Source organism: Bacillus rossius, chromosome 10 (assembly GCF_032445375.1).
Source record: "Bacillus rossius redtenbacheri isolate Brsri chromosome 10, Brsri_v3, whole genome shotgun sequence".
NCBI lineage: Eukaryota > Metazoa > Arthropoda > Insecta > Phasmatodea > Bacillidae > Bacillus > Bacillus rossius.
The window spans coordinates 25,724,400-25,740,720 of NC_086337.1; the positions used below are offsets into that span (position 1 = coordinate 25,724,400).

At 33.2% G+C, this 16,321-nt stretch overlaps 1 long non-coding RNA gene across 1 annotated transcript in view; it reads right to left on the bottom strand.

Moving 5' to 3' along the window:
- LOC134535860 (uncharacterized) overlaps window positions 1-15,797 on the bottom strand; it is a 28,656-nt gene extending 12,859 nt beyond the window's left edge. The window contains exons 1-3 of the long non-coding RNA XR_010075718.1: window positions 15,660-15,797; window positions 9,170-9,272; window positions 6,100-6,177 (exon numbers count right to left, since the gene is read on the bottom strand). This is a non-coding gene — a long non-coding RNA (uncharacterized LOC134535860). The remainder of the gene's footprint in view (window positions 1-6,099; window positions 6,178-9,169; window positions 9,273-15,659) is intronic.
- Between the last annotated feature and the right edge of the window lie 524 nt (window positions 15,798-16,321).

Consider the following 16,321-nt stretch of genomic DNA (forward strand, 5'->3'; position numbering starts at 1 on the left):
ACATGAGCATTGATCATGCATTCATTGTTTGTGCATACACATGAATGTGAAAGCTTTCATACACACAAGGAAGTTTGAACAATCATAAACAAGTGAATGCACATGCACACATACACAAAGTACATCTGTTCTATTTACAGATTATTTTAGCAGCTAGTAATTGACAACAAAACATACATAAAATACATAAATACCAAATTTTTTAAATAATATTAATATCAAAAGATTCCCAGTGACGCATACATAATTTCCAGAATAGGAAAAATTTCTCTCCTTTTTGTTAAAGTTAATATTCTGATATGTATACCATTTTAGTAACTATAAGTATAGTTTATTCTAAAGCACCTAACACACCCATTGAAAAAAATGATGAATACAACAAACACTTTAATAGTTAAGGTGTGTTCCACTTATGTAACTGTATTTTAAATGTTACACTTCATTTTTTATTTTATACACATCTCTATGCAGTAAACAAATATTTAAGTATACTTATGGCTTTGTTGTTACAGTCGGTGGTAAGAATAACTATATATAGGATATTTCATTGCATATCAAGATCATGCCAAATCAAAAAGGTAGACCTTTCAAACAACCAATCACATAAATCATTTAAACACAGAATAACATAAGGAGGGCTCATTAAAAAATACAGAGCAACATAAGGGTATATGGGCACATATAAGGCAAGATCAAGAGCATCTAATTCTCAAAAGAATAAAAAATAATAAACAAATATACGTACAATTCTTTATGATGCTTTAGATCAGTGATGATTTGTGTATACTTCTGTAGGTGCCTTAGAAGTTATACATATTTTTAATTTAAGAAACTTAACAATTATGAAACAGAAATGCAAATTTATATGCAGTTTCCTGCCCGCAGTAGGGTCTACGTAAGTTGGAATGGGGCTGCCCCACTCGAGATTCCTGCCAGCCTGGAGAATGCATGAGGTGAGATGAGATTGTTATGAAGCAGTGACGGAATGAAATGGTGGGGGAAACCCGGAGTACCTCCAGAAAATCCACAGGCCACTGCAACGTCCGCCACGTTTGCGAAAATCCTGGTATCGAACCCTGATCACCTTGGTGGAACGAGAGTGTTCTGACCACTCGACCACCTGTTCCAAAAATTAAATTAAATTTATACTCTGTATTCAATATAAATATAAACATGTGTATAAAATTATTTAGTAAAATAATCAATATAAATTTTAATTAATAATGAAATTAAATCAATATTATGAATGTGTACTCTAATTTACTGTGTATTAGGGTTGTGCGAATGTTCGGTATACCGAAACCGAAACCGAAATCGAAATTTTGCTACTTTCATTTTCGATTTCGGTAAGAATTTCATCTGTCGAAGTTCGTTTTTAGCGAAATATTTCGAGCCAAACGAAAGTTCAATTGCTTACCGAAGTTCGTTTGTTCTAGTTGAAAAAGAACTCGTAATTTAATAAAAATTTACAGTAGAATACCGGTACAATAACGTACCTTATTATAACGTATATTTCACTTTAACGTATTTTTTTTAAGTCCCCGCCAAAAATTGTATCTTCGCCATGCAAAACGGTTTCAGTTTAAAGTATCATATTTTCACTATAACGTATGAATTCTACTAGTAGCATGGCATTACTACACCAAAATTTACTTAAACTGGTAAATAAATTTCCAGCTAAATGATTAATGTAGTAGAACAAAGATACACAAATACCACCGGAACGTATTTTCTAACCTCTAAATTCTCAAAACAAAGTTAACAAACAGTTGCGCGCACTACCATGGATTATACTGTACGTAGTATGCGACGTGAGCAACACAACACCATTCGATACATCGAAAGACGGCAGTGTGAGAGAAGTATTCATTATTTAGACAAAAGTGTTACGCTACGCTAAAAATACTGTTTGATGTCTGTGCCGGGATCGTTTATTGTTATTGTTGAGTTTATTTTCAGGTTACGTTATTTAGACACCGCATTGTATTTGTGCTACAATATGAATGATCCTGGTGATAAAAAGAAACGAAAGCAATTCACGCTTAAGGAAAAAGTGGATATACTCAGAGAACTAGACAAGGGGAAAAAGCAAGTTGCAGTTGTGAATACATATGGCATTGCGTCTCTCCTGTAGCTATTATTTTTATATATGTTTTTCTCTCTTTGTAAAGATGATATGTATGTATGTAAGTACAAAAACTGGAGGTCCCTGTAAGTACTTAGCACTGAGATTCTACTGTAATGTCTTTATATGATTTGCATGTTATTACTAATAACGTAATAACATATGCAAATAATATAAAGACATTAATTAGAAAAAAGATTTCCATTTACGTGGTGATGAAAAAAAAAACGTTAATGAAAATATGGTAAAATCATAATTTGAACAAACATGGCAGATAAAGTAAACAAAATTCAAACGTGATTACAGTAGGCCTAGGTATCAAAACAAAATCATGCAATATTTTAAAAATTACCTGATTCATTTGCTTTAAAACAGTAGTGTAGGTACTATATTCGTAAAACATACATTCCAGAACTGTTAGTACACTATTTATTATTTACCGTATACACATAAACAAAGAACATACCTACTTTTATTCGCGCACGGCCAAACAAAAATATTGTCGTCGGCTTTATTTAAATTGTACATACTCTGTCTGGCATATAAAATCCTCATAATATACAGCCAATTAGACAAGAGGTCAACAAGTCACTGCGTGTAATGACCACTTGGCAGCAACAATTTATGTTTTGTTTTGACCATGTCCCTTTGCCTGGTCTACAGCTTTCTGAGCAAGTTATGTGTGCCAGTGGTGCAAGATGGTGGCCGTTCCTTAGTAGTCACGTGTTTTTTCATCAGTACCATGCACGTGATAAATATATTATCATAGACTGTGACATTACGACTGTAAAGAAAATAGTCTGTGCGCTGAAAGATCTGGATTGATTCTTGAAACTTACGAGTGACATGGGGCTGTGTTGTGTGGTCTAGGGCGGATGTTGATTATATTAAATAGTAATATTTATATATATACATCAAAAGACACCGAAATGATTTATGTAATAGAGTTTATTACTGAAGAGCAAATTTTGGGGCACTTTTTTTCTTTGTTAATTAAATAAATTTCGCATAACTTTCGTTAAGAATATAATTATCTCATAGAAAAATTCATTTTCGTTTCACTTTCGCGAAACTTGATAAATTTTCTTTCACTTTCATTTCGTGTGGATGAAGTAACTTTCGCACATCCCTACTGTGTATAAGTCAGTGAGTGACTGCAATGCTACTCAAGTCCACCTCTGCATGCTTCATGGCATTTATGCTCCGAATAAAAAATAATAAAATGGACTGAAGTGATATTACATGTATAAATTTAATCAAATTAAAAAATGTAATTAAATACACAGTATTAAATATTAATATAAAGCCATGAATAATATTAATTACATTTAGTTACATAATTAGATAAATTTCAATTAATGAAAATCAATAAACACACTGAATTTAAATAATTTGTAATGTCAAATAATACAGGGATATTAGGTACCTCACTTATGTAAATACATTGGAAAAAAAATTATGTACACAATTTCTATCAGTAATATTCACAATAAATAAATTTTTTAATTATATGGACCAGTATTCAATATCATTCACTAAAATAGGTATATTTATGATATAAAAGCACGTGTATATTTTTTACTTGTATGTAGCATTTTTTCATCTTATCAATTATCTGTTGCATGCTGTATTTTTTCACAACCTGTCTAAAGAAGTATAACATAACCTCACTTATGTATAATATGTATATAGCCTGTTTTCATCCTGTCAATATTTTTTTATACTGCACACTAGTGATGGGTCGATTCCGATTCCGGAATCGGTCGGTTCCACCGATTCCACTGGAATCGTGAGATTCAGAATACAATGGTTTTGGAATCGACCATGACCAATTCCTGCATTGGATTTTAAGTTTGCAAAATACATCTCCTACGCAACGTAAGAAAATATTAAAATGCATGCAAATATAATTTTTACACTACATAATAAAATATTTTTGACGGAACTGATTTACGAATTTCGGTGATTAACGTATTTATTTACTCGCACCGCCATTTTCCCTACAGTACAAATGCAGTATCTACTTTCCCGTTTTAAGCGAAAGCATTTTTTGGAAACTATGTTGCAGCAGCACTGCATTTAATAGTAAACCTTCCAAAAAAATTAGACGAAACCATAAATGTTTAAAGAAAATAATATAAATTTTATTTACTAAACGTTAACTATTTGATCATGGCAGCTACGTTTGCCATTGTAAACAACCTAATTTTTTTGTTTGTGCTACCTGCCATGGTAAACCATACGGCCATGACCAAATCTTTGGTGACGTGAAAATTAAGATGTTTCACAACTCTGCAGGTTAAACTTAAGAATTATAAATGAAATAATTTTTGAATGAGTTTTTACCCAAATTCACAGTGGATTACTGCTACCATATTAAAATAAGTTTAAAAGCAACATAACCAAATTGCCGTAAATCGGCGTTCTTCTGCGTGTTTAGCGATGCTCGTTTTACATTAGAAATATTTTGGAAAGGCAGTTGGCCAAACTGAATTTCCAAACATTGCTGCTGAAACGTTCGTAAATTTTTATTACTAAACATAAACAATCTTTTGAAAGTAGTTGTGTTAGTTTAGAGGAATTGTTACCGATAAATTTCTGAAATGAATTAAATGTTAACAAGCGATTATTTGAAGAGTTTAAATATTTTGTGTAAGAAAATCTCACCATAAAATGTGGAAATTTTGAGATGCTTAAACATGCACAGATCTTTCTTACTCAAGAACCGAAAATTTATTTTCTCTTTATGGTTGTGAAGAACTGCAAGGCTGGATGAATTTATTTTTTTCACCAAGTGAGATAATTAAGTTCTAGGTACCTAATATATTAAACATAAGCATCTCTGACATTTTATTTTAGTGTGGTGCATATTTGTTTCTTATCATTTCCATCATAATGAGATAATAAAGTTTTATTTTTACATTTCCCTCTATTTATTTTTGCCCTGGTCCCTTGAAATATGTAAAAATGAGGTTATATTGTCATTTTATTTGGATCATCATTTAGTTGTGCTTGAAAATAAAATTCTTAAACTAACCGTACAAAACCTCTTTTTTTACAATAAATAAATTGAGTTAGTAATGTAAGGTATCTAAAGTTGGTTAAGTTATAACATTATTTCCAATTTACGTTATATGACATCTTTGATTTTTGGCAGTGTTTGAACACGTGTTTCATCTTAACTATTTGCAAGGTTAAAAGGCCAAATTGTGCTAGAAATTCAAGGTAGCGTAACTTGAGGGTAATGAACATGCTTAACATTATATAAGCTGTATATAATGTTAATTTCCGCACAGAAAATGAAACATAAAGCAAGTCATTTTAAAATCATAAACCTTTTTTTCTGAGTATATTACTCTGTTGAACGTCGTCAGATAAAAATTAAGGAATCGGAATCGGATTCGAAGAATCGACCCTTTAATTTAAGAATCGAAAATGGAATCGGAATCGGTATATTTTAGGAATTGGCCCAACACTACTGCACACAACACATCATAAAAATTCTCTCTCATCATTTTTCCATAGAATGCCCAAGAAGTGTAACTTAAAAAAAAAAATAATAATAATAATTAATATACACAAAATATTTATTAAAAATTCAATATATTTGAATATATTGCAAGGCATTTAATTGTCCCTGGTGATTCAATAATCTTCCTTGCCCTTGATTGATTATACACCTTCACTTGACTTTCAACTCTGGATCATGACAAAGCAATGTCAAGTTGTGTGAAGATAGGTATATTGAACAATAAAATATGTATTTCATATTTCATTGCATATAAAGGTGATACCAACAAAAAAGGATATACCATTCATCTACCTTATGACATTAATCAATCAAACACAGAACGACATAAGGGAATATAATGGGCATACACATGGAAAGATAATGGTCAAGTATATGAGAAGATAATTTTCAAAAACATAATTATTCACACACAGAATCATTAATTTTAAGATACTTAACTCACCGATGATGTGCAGGAAAATGGCTTACCCAACACCAAGTTGTCGAAATATTATCTTGCACCACAGACTCAGCAGCAATGCTAGGACAAACAGGTAAGCAAAGAGCAATGAAAATGTGACACCGTAAGTGCATGAAAACAGAATTGTGCCACGAACTCTGTCACAATGCTAGAAGGTACAGGTTAGCAAAGAGCAACAAAAATCATATAGCCTACAGCATTACACAATCATTAAGTCAGTGATGAGCGTAACTATGTATAGGATAAAAATGTTGTTAAGCTTCAACTTATTTTGTTATGATGGACCTGCAACTGAAGTTTTGTCTATCAAATTCAGACTCATTCTGTATAGTGAACCTCTGACAGAAACCTCCTTATAACAATAACAAACTATGTTCCTAGTCCCAGTCAAAACTGTATCCAAACACTGCATTATCACTTTTCTACTATGAATTGTTTTTATTTTGTACAAAAAATTCCCTTATAACAAAGATTCAGGTTGCTTGAAAACTCTTTTACCACAAATATATAGACGTATCATCTTAATGATTTTTAATTAAAAATAGCTATAATTTATTAATATTTAATAAATCAGGTTCACCACTGAACAACAGATTTAAATAGTGCAAAATAAGTTATATACTTACTAACCTTAATTAATTTAATCTCTTTGTAAAGAAAGAACTCTTTAACAAACACACAGGAGAGCAGTGTAAATCTGGAAAAGAGCAATTAAATTTTGTTTCGTTTCATTACCTCCAGATTTGAAATAAGTCTTCCAATTAAGGGGGGAAAAAAAAGGGTTTATTATTTCTTTATTTGCAAGTTGGTATTGTAAAATAGAGATAGGTACAGTAGTGTTTCGACTAACCGAGTTAATGTGAATCACTTCAACCTCGGATAACACTGATGTAATAAGAAAATTGTCTTGATTTTTAGTTGGCCAAGTGGTACCAGTTTTTGGGGTTATGTTTTGCCAGCTTTTCCATAGTATAAATTCTTTCACGTCACTCCAACATTTGCCCAACCAGTAAATTGCCCTTTTTTTTTAAGTTAATTTCCTTTAGGCTTTCGACAACAGTTACACATCATTTTCTAAGCACTCAAGTGAATGTTTCAACAGTCTTCGCTGGGTAATAGCACTTTTGGTCGGCTCAGATAATACGGAACCTCGGTTAATCGAGATGCTACAGTATATTTGTTCAAAACTAAACGTACCTAATTAAGATAAGGTGAATGATCTTACTATGACTAGACTGGTACCTGTTCATAACATATCTTAAACATATTTACACATTCATGTCAAATTATTAAAATGCACTAGTTATAATTAGATATAATTTATGAGGTCTGTCTGAAAAATGTTCAGCCATGTAATATTTTAACAAGGGAAACATACATGGCGTGTTTGGGACTTAATCCCCTTCGAACGTTTCCATAAGGAGTTTGGAACTTGCACACATACACCATGTCTTGCACTTCTCGAAACAATCTCAATTTCTCTTTCAGGATGGCCTTCTCCTGGATCTTCGTCCACCAATTGTAACGTTTCTTCCAGCTTTGGGAAAAGCCAGGAGTTATGGGGAGCCCAATTATGATTAAGGTTATTTGAGCCACCTTGTGATTCATTTGTTTGGTAAGAAATTCTGTACTGGCCTGCAAAACAATGTGCTGGTGGTTTGTCAGGGTGAAGGGGGCGAGTTCCTGCACTTTTCCGTTGACTAGCTAACACCAGTGATGTCAATGCACTGAGAAGTCTCGAGTGTATCGATGTACATCTTGCTTATGTCATGATGTACAGAAAGATCATAGTGCATTGCAACATTGATATCAGGCAAATGTGTCTATATGACACATTTGATATCACGTTCCAGCCTGCTAGCTTACAGTTACGTTATCATTCACCAGTGTGTTGTGTATTGACACTGTTTCAAGACAGTAACCTATGTAGTTTCACATGAATGGAGACAGTAAGAACGTCACTTCGCCCAGCTCTAGTTAACACAAGACTGACATTTTCAAGCAGTGTTGCAGAATGTTCTTCCAGGTAGATTCCTGATGCTGCTAAGCTGAGCATTACTTGTGAAATCCCCACAAAGGCTCTTGTCAATCATTCAAATGACTTACACTAAAAATGTTCAGATTCGAAGCAAATATTTCCTGGTATAGTTGTTCATTGTGATTGTTATATTCATTCAAAAATAATTAAGTTCGCTCTGCAGAATCTTACTATTGAATGAAGAGTCTGATGGAAGCCTGACTTAACACATATGTGGTAAAGTCTCATATTTTTAACTGTGTAGTTTTGTTAAAGTCAGGTAGTATGATTTTTGAGATACATACTGTAATCAACTCAGTAGGATATTTTTAGACAGACTTTGTATGTGCTTATTATTGAAAGTGTCTTTAAAATCAATTCTTTGTACAGTAAATGTATGGATGATGTGTGATATTCAAAAAGGCCTTGTTGTATATTATAATGCCGTGATATTTCGTAAGGCCAAGACTGTTTTCTATTATTGATATTGTTACATGATCATTGTATAAATGGCAGCTAAATGTAAGAGTTATATGTTGGTATGATCACATATTATTATAATTTATTTGGTACCTGTGTTCACTTGATATGACTTGATGTTTGATTGCAAAGTATTTTTTTTTTATTAAAGCTGTTCTTACTGTGTCATTATTATTGTTTTGTGTAACTGTTTGGTGTACACCGACTTACATTAATTATGTAATTATTTAAAAATATATATATGATAGCTGTAAATGGTAGTTGTTTATTACATGTGCTTATAATCCTCTAGTTTTAAGCTCCCAGAATAATTATTCTTTGGTTTTAAACTTTTTTGTATACTGTTCATAATGATGAAACCCATTTTCAGAATATTTGTTTTGTGGCGTGATGCTATTCCCTCAATAGCTACAAGTGCATCTTACGCTCCACAACTTATGTCTGCCTGTTGGGGTTACTGTGGATTGGCCTCGGCTTGCCTTAGTGCAAGTTCCTCGGTGGGGTAGGAGGAAATGGCCCAATGAGTTCGGGTGGGTGCATCAGTTGTCTACTCACAGGCTTCTGTCGTCTCTGGTGGCAGCTGGTTGGCTGGTCTCGTACTAGAGATGGTGTTGCTGGCTGGAGATCTGCCTAGGTCCCCTGGTAGGATTATTTCTTCCTGAAAGGATACACAAATTCATTGACATGATCAGTTTATTCCAAATGGCACATTTGCATAGGTGACAGCCTCTCCTTACACACTGGTCTAGGATTTATTGAATCCCTCTACTTCTATGGCCAATAAGTAGGCAGGTCCTGACCTCATTGCTATCTATTACTTTTACTCTCAACTGTAGGAACTCCCTACACTGATCTCTTGCAAATGGGTGACAGACTACTCTGGCGTAGTCAGCATAGCACACAAGGTAGCGCGGTGAGCAAGGCTGGGCTGCTGTTTGTGTCGCTAGGACATCGTCTGGCTTTTCCTGGCCGAAGGCTGGCCTTTTATACCCGCCCTGAAGGTTTGGGAGTGACGCAGGCAAGGTACGGATTCCAGGAACTGCCGGCCGGCAGTACTGCTGTGCGCATTCAGCTGGCTGGCCTGGTGGGAAGAAGAGGGGGGAGGGGGGGGGGGGGTAGCGGCCGGTCAGAGAGGGTTGCTTGCTTCGCTGGCGGCGCTCGGTGTGTTAGCTCTGGCAACGCGCAATTGGCCGGGTGGCGACAGCTATTTTAGCCGTCTGCCACTGTCCGCACATGTGTTTAGGAAGAGAGGGGCTGGTGGCTTGAAGATTATAGAAGACACGCGCGGAACATCGCACGTGCATATGAATAGTCCGTAGAGAGTGGTACACAAAGTAAGCAAAAATGTAGGGCACCCTCTGCCCAAACCCTGGTGAAGACAATAGGCAAACTAGCTGTGCGTGGTACACATGGAGAGTATGATTACAGTGTTTTGTAAATCTGCTCAAAAGCTTGTGTTTTAACCAGAAATAGTGTACAAACAGCTATTAGGAATATGATTAAACATGGTGCCGGTGGTTTGAAGTTATACATTTTAGATCTACAGTGTTATCTCAACATGTCCCTTTTTTCCCATATTTTGAAGACAGTTGTGCACTATTAGGTGCAGCCGCATCTCTCTCTATTTAAGTAACTTCTGTCAACATCTCTTAAATGTAAATACTGATATGCATTAGCTATAAATTTTGCATGATTGCAAAACATTGCATCATTGGTTTTTTTATCTCACAAAATTATTTATAAAAAGGAAGTGTCCTAAGTGACTATACTTACTGTAGTACCAAATATGAAAGTACATTAATATGTTGTGTTTACGTTTTGCCTTTTTGAGATATAATTATTTCTATATTATTCTAAACAAAAAATATTTGTCACTTATTTTCTAATGAATTAAACACAATTTCATGCAGTAAAATATCAAAGGATTGACAAAAACCCAAATAGTCTTTCAGCACATATTACCAATACTAGTATGGCTAAGCAGATGTATTGTAAGACAAGGATATATCTGAGTTGGATGTCAAAGTTAGTAAATCACTGAGATTACGTTTTGGAACATCAAATTGCATTTTGCTGGAACATGAAGAATAAAGCTGCAGATATTATTCATTATGTTTACACTAAATATAATACTGTACTAACGTGAGATTCATTTTAGTTAATACTGAGAACTACTCACTCGCATTAAGTTATAAATTTCCTACTAATGAATGCACAGACATGGGAAAGAAAAATAAAATTCTTGAGAATTATTGATATTAATCAAATTTAATAAGCTGTAGACTAGATCTTTTAAATTTTCAGAATTAAAACAAAGTTAAGTGATTTCTTGTACCTGGCTTTTTTTACAGAGAAAAAAAAGTTATTAAGATCATGTGGTTTTATTTTTCCGAACTGATGTTGAAAACCTTCCTTTAAATCCATACTATTGTAAAACTGTATCTGTCTGTCTGATCACGCAAAAACTACTGGACTGATTTTGATGAAACTTTTTGATTTTAAAAGTTTTTTTTTACTTAAAAACTGGTATATATTTTATCTCGTAAAGATGATGGGAGCAGAGATATGACATAAAAAACACATTTTTTTTAAATAGATGATTCCTACCCTTCTCCTTGGCGAGACCTGTCCACTTAGTAACGCGCGCTGCGGCTAGCAAATTAACAGCACTAATAACAGTTTAGTTTGGAATTTTCTCAATAGATGGCGTTGCCTGAAAATCGAATTGCGTTATCGCTTCGTGTGTCCATCATGTCTTGTTTCGAGCTTCACGCAAAAATTACTGGACCGATGTATGAAAATTTTGTTTTTAAAAGCTTATTATTAGACTTAAAAAAGTTGTTAATATTTAATCTTTCTAGAACAAGAGAGCAGCTTGAAAGAAATTAAAGATTAGGTTGTGTTGAAGCAAGTATCTTTTTAACACACTTTTATTAGCTTCACTTGTAACTATGTAATCAAATATTGATAGTCAATTTTAACCTACTTCTAATCATTGCATCGATTTGAAACTTTTCAAGTACGTATAGGCCTATGTAATCTGGATGACAATACAATCACTTTATAACTATAACCTGAAGAGAGAGGGTGGGAAGGTCATAGGGACAGAAAACCACTACATTCGAGCTATGTGCAATCACCATGCTTTTGTGTATCCATTAGGCCGGGGTATGGTGGGACACTTGCCCAAAGTCGACTGCCCCCCTTAAGTTTGGGAGGGGGGGTATGTATCACAATATTTAAAAAATATTTCTCTTTCTATTTGTAGTGTTTCCAAGCTATTAGGGGACCTACCCCCTCCCTATAAGAAGAGAAAGGTCCTTCTGGAAAACTGAAGTACGTTGATTTTGAGGGTAAATATGTATAAATATGCGGGGAAAAAATGCTAAAAATCCAAAAATACTTTTATTCTATGCTCTTTCACTTCCTCTTTTCAAATCAACCGGCGGAGATAAGAAATTCCAAATACTTTAGGAGATATCGAATTTTTTAATTTTCATCACAATACCTGCGTATTCATGCTGCGAATACCATTGTTTCTTGTTTACGAGTATCTATTATGTTTCTTATTGGACATTTTTGTCACGTGACAGTTCTGTGATTGGCCAGTATTCAAATGAACCAATACGTGATTATTTATTTATTTATTAATGTTCCGTCGGAGGTATCGCGACGTAGGTGAACGACATCATTTCCTTATAATGGTAAAGGAAATGTACCCGCCTCCAACTTAGGTGGGCTTTTAACGTTTCTAATTTTAAAGTCTTATTTTTTATTTGGATATTGTTGCACAAGTAATAAGTAACAAAAAATTTTTACGTGAGTTGTTAATGTTCATCATTTGTCCGGGTTTGTTAGGTCAGGTCAGTTACATTATAAATACTTTAAAACTACAGAACCATTAAAATTAAATCATATTATTTTTAATGTACGCTTAGTTTGAAAGTATTCATAATGTAACTGACCTGACCTAATTGACCATTTTATTTCTCATTCACGAACACACTGCAAAATAACAAAAATGGCATCGTTTGAATGGTTTTACAGGTGTTGTATTGCTAAATTAAAAAATTCGATATCTCCTAAAGTATTTGGAATTTCTTATCTCTGCCGGTTTTAATGAAAAGAGGAAGTGAAAGAGCATATAATAAAAGTAATTTCAGATTTTTAGAATTTTTTTTCCTCGCAAATACCGCTACTCTACATGTTCAAAATTAAAAAGTTCAATATCTCCTAAAGTATTTGGAATTTCTTATCTCCGCCGGTTGATTTGAAAAGAGGAAGTGAAAGAGCATAGAATAAAAGTATTTTCGGATTTTTAGCAATTTTTTTCGCATATATCGCTACTCTGCATATTTACCATTTTGAGACTTTCGGGCACCATTGGACCCCGCGGGAGATGGGGGTCAATTTCCCCCTAAATTTTTGGGACAGTGAAAATTGATTTTGTGGTGCATTTCACTTACTAAAAAGTACAACAATTAATTTAATATGAACTTAAAAGCAAAAAATTAAATTATATTGTAATATTTCAATTTACAAAAAAGAAAAAAAAGAAATTTATTTTAAGTAATTTATTTAACAGCGATAGAATGAACTACGGCTTTGTATAAAGTATTTTTGTTTAATAAGCTTAAACTAAGAATCAAGTAATAAACAAAACATTAATTTTAATGAAATAAAGCATGTGGTGCTCTCTTTCATTTTCATAATGACAGTTTTAAAGAATAGCCATTAGTGGTAGAAAATTTAAATAACTGATATCAAGCAGCTCAAACTAAGTTTCATTGAAATCAATTGTTTTTTGATTACTTGATTTTTTTTATTTTAAACATAATTGAAAAGAAATTCCATTATACAGATTCATTGTTCATTCTGTCACTGAACAAATTACTTAAATTTTAAATTATTTTTGTACTTTTCAGTTCATTAAGCAATGAAAGCATGTTTTTTTTTTTTTTTGTTTTTTAAAATATTATTATATTCTATTTTTCAAACTAAAAGTTGCACTTCCAATATATAGCTGTTAGCTTTTAGCTAAGTTATAATAGTAGCAGTGGTTTTTACGGCACATATCACCTAGAACTGAAAACCGGGAAAACTTTGGAAACATTTGTACAAAAAAAAATAATATAAACAAATCTAATCAAGTGAGAGGGTGATTTTTTTTTTTTTTTTTTTTTTTTTTGAAATTTGATTTATTAGTACTAAGTATAAATATTAATCTACTCACATGTATAAGGAAATTTATACCAGTATTATACATTTCAAATTAAAACACAATTGTTTCAAAAATCTTCAAATAATGTAGGTGTCTATAATGAAGTGAAAAAGGGGGAATTGTAATTTTAAAAATTCTGTGCATACAATAAAATTAAATGGAAGTGGAAATGTCAGATATGACAAAATATTAATTAACGTTCAAAACAAATGCAAATGTTTCACAAATTTCAAAATTGGCTCTCTCAGAAAATGGAGTAAAAAAAAGTGAAAAGTGTGATTTCACAAAGGTTAATATATCTTAGAACACACAAAAACGAGAGTTATATATAAAATCAGCCTACTTAAACTATGTTTAATATTAATCAATATTACTTTTAAGAACAGTAAGAAGCACAGTGGTCCAGTGATTAGAACATTCCTCCTCCCAAAAGGCTACCAGGGTTCGATTCCCAGCAGAGTCGAAGTGGAAAATGTGATGGCCTGTGGGTTTTCTCGAGGTACTCCCGTTTCCTGCACCAACTCACACCCCATCTCATCTCCCTTCATGCATTGTCCCTTGGATAGGGCAGCCGAGTGCCGGGCCCCTTCCATTCATGTAGACCCTGCATCAGACGGGACACTGTTGATTCTCGAGGTACTTTTTACAACATTACAAATTTCAACCTTATCTAGTTTTGTTATGAATGAAATCTTAAATACATCTGATATTCAATATAATATTTTCAGTATGGAAATATTCACAAAAATGTCTGACAGTAGTGCAATATAAGCAATACAGTAGAATCTCATTAGGTACTCCATGAAAACAACACATTGGAGGGCTTCAGAGACCCTAGTGCAACTTGTACGATAGTTAGCCTGCTAATTTATTTTTTATTTGATCGTCTATCTGTAGAAGGTCCCTATGTACCAGCTTTGTCGGTACCAATGGCCAAAGTGGGCGAAAAAAAAAATAATGTTTGTGAAATACTCTCTGAAAACCACACATTGGAGGCCTTCAAGGCTCCTGGGACAACCTGTACAATAGTTTGCAAGCTAATTTATTTTTATTTGATAGTCTATACTTGTAGGAAGGTACTTATGTACCAGCTCTATCGGTACCAATGGCCAAAGTCTGAGATAAAAAAAAAATAATGTTTGTGAAATACTCTCTGAAAACAACACATTGGAGGCCTTCAGATGCCCTGGTGAAACCTATACGATGGTTCACACTCTAAATTTGATTTTTATTGATAGTACACAAATGCATGAAGGTCACCATGTAACTGCTCTATCGTTGTGTTTGCACATTTAGTTGTAAAAATATAAAAACTTAGTTGGAAATTGCCGTAGATGCGTGGAATGACTTAGGCTGTTGTTGTCCCAAGCTCTCTCCCGGGCTGCCGGATAGAGCTACTTTCTGCTCAGTATCAAAACATGTTAATTAAAAAAAATTCGTAAATGTTTATGATTAAAAAATATTTTTTTAACTTTTGTTCTTTTAATGGTTTCTTGACAGTTGATTTTAGCTAACTAAAGTTCAAAGCATTACAGATCATTCATACTTTATTTCAAAGTTAAATTTGAACAGCTAAAACCAAATGAGATGCCGTCGCTGTAGATACATATTGATATTCATAACTTTAAAAACTTAAAAAAATAATGGTAAATAAAATTTCTGTCCTTTACTGAAGTCATGTGCGATTCCGTCTCTGGAACACCAAGTCAAGAGGCCCATGACATAACTCTAACCGCTTTTAAATAAATTAACCAAGTTTTAACATCAATCCTTAAAATATTTATCATGGGATACACTTTCACCGCAGACAAAACTTCTACTCACCCAAAACGGCGGTTAAGATTTAGATTTTAAATAATAAAATAAATGTTTACATCTGCATCACAACACGGTAGTAGTTGGAAGAAATTAAATTAAAAGGACAAGCCGACAAGGTAATTTTCATTTGGTACGCCAAAAAATATAGAGTTAACCACAAGTAGGTGGTATAAAAATATAAAAGATAGTCATAGAGTTATAACTGATAAAATCTACCTCTGCATACTTTTATGAATAAAATTGAATCATTTTTATTGAATTATCACTATTTTGTATGAATACAAAGGAGTGAAATGAAAGGTACAATTGAATTAATAAATTTACTTTTATTTGCATTCATTAATTCAAATATATTTATTAGATACTTTTGAAATGTTGCGTGCGCCATATTTATTTTTACAAGTACAAAACGTTTTTTTGCAGCTGCCGGGTTTCTAACCGACATCCTTTAGTTTAAGAGTTAGGCACGCTAACCACACACCCACCAGGCTATACTAAGGTAACGAAGTTTCAAATGTTATATATATATTTATAAAAACTTTGTTCACGGTAGGGGTATAATATTAACACGATTTTATGTGTTACAATATTTTTTAAAACATTGTGCAAAAGATCCCGGGTGTGATTTGAATTATTATGTGTAACTGTAAAACACCATTGTTGGTTCA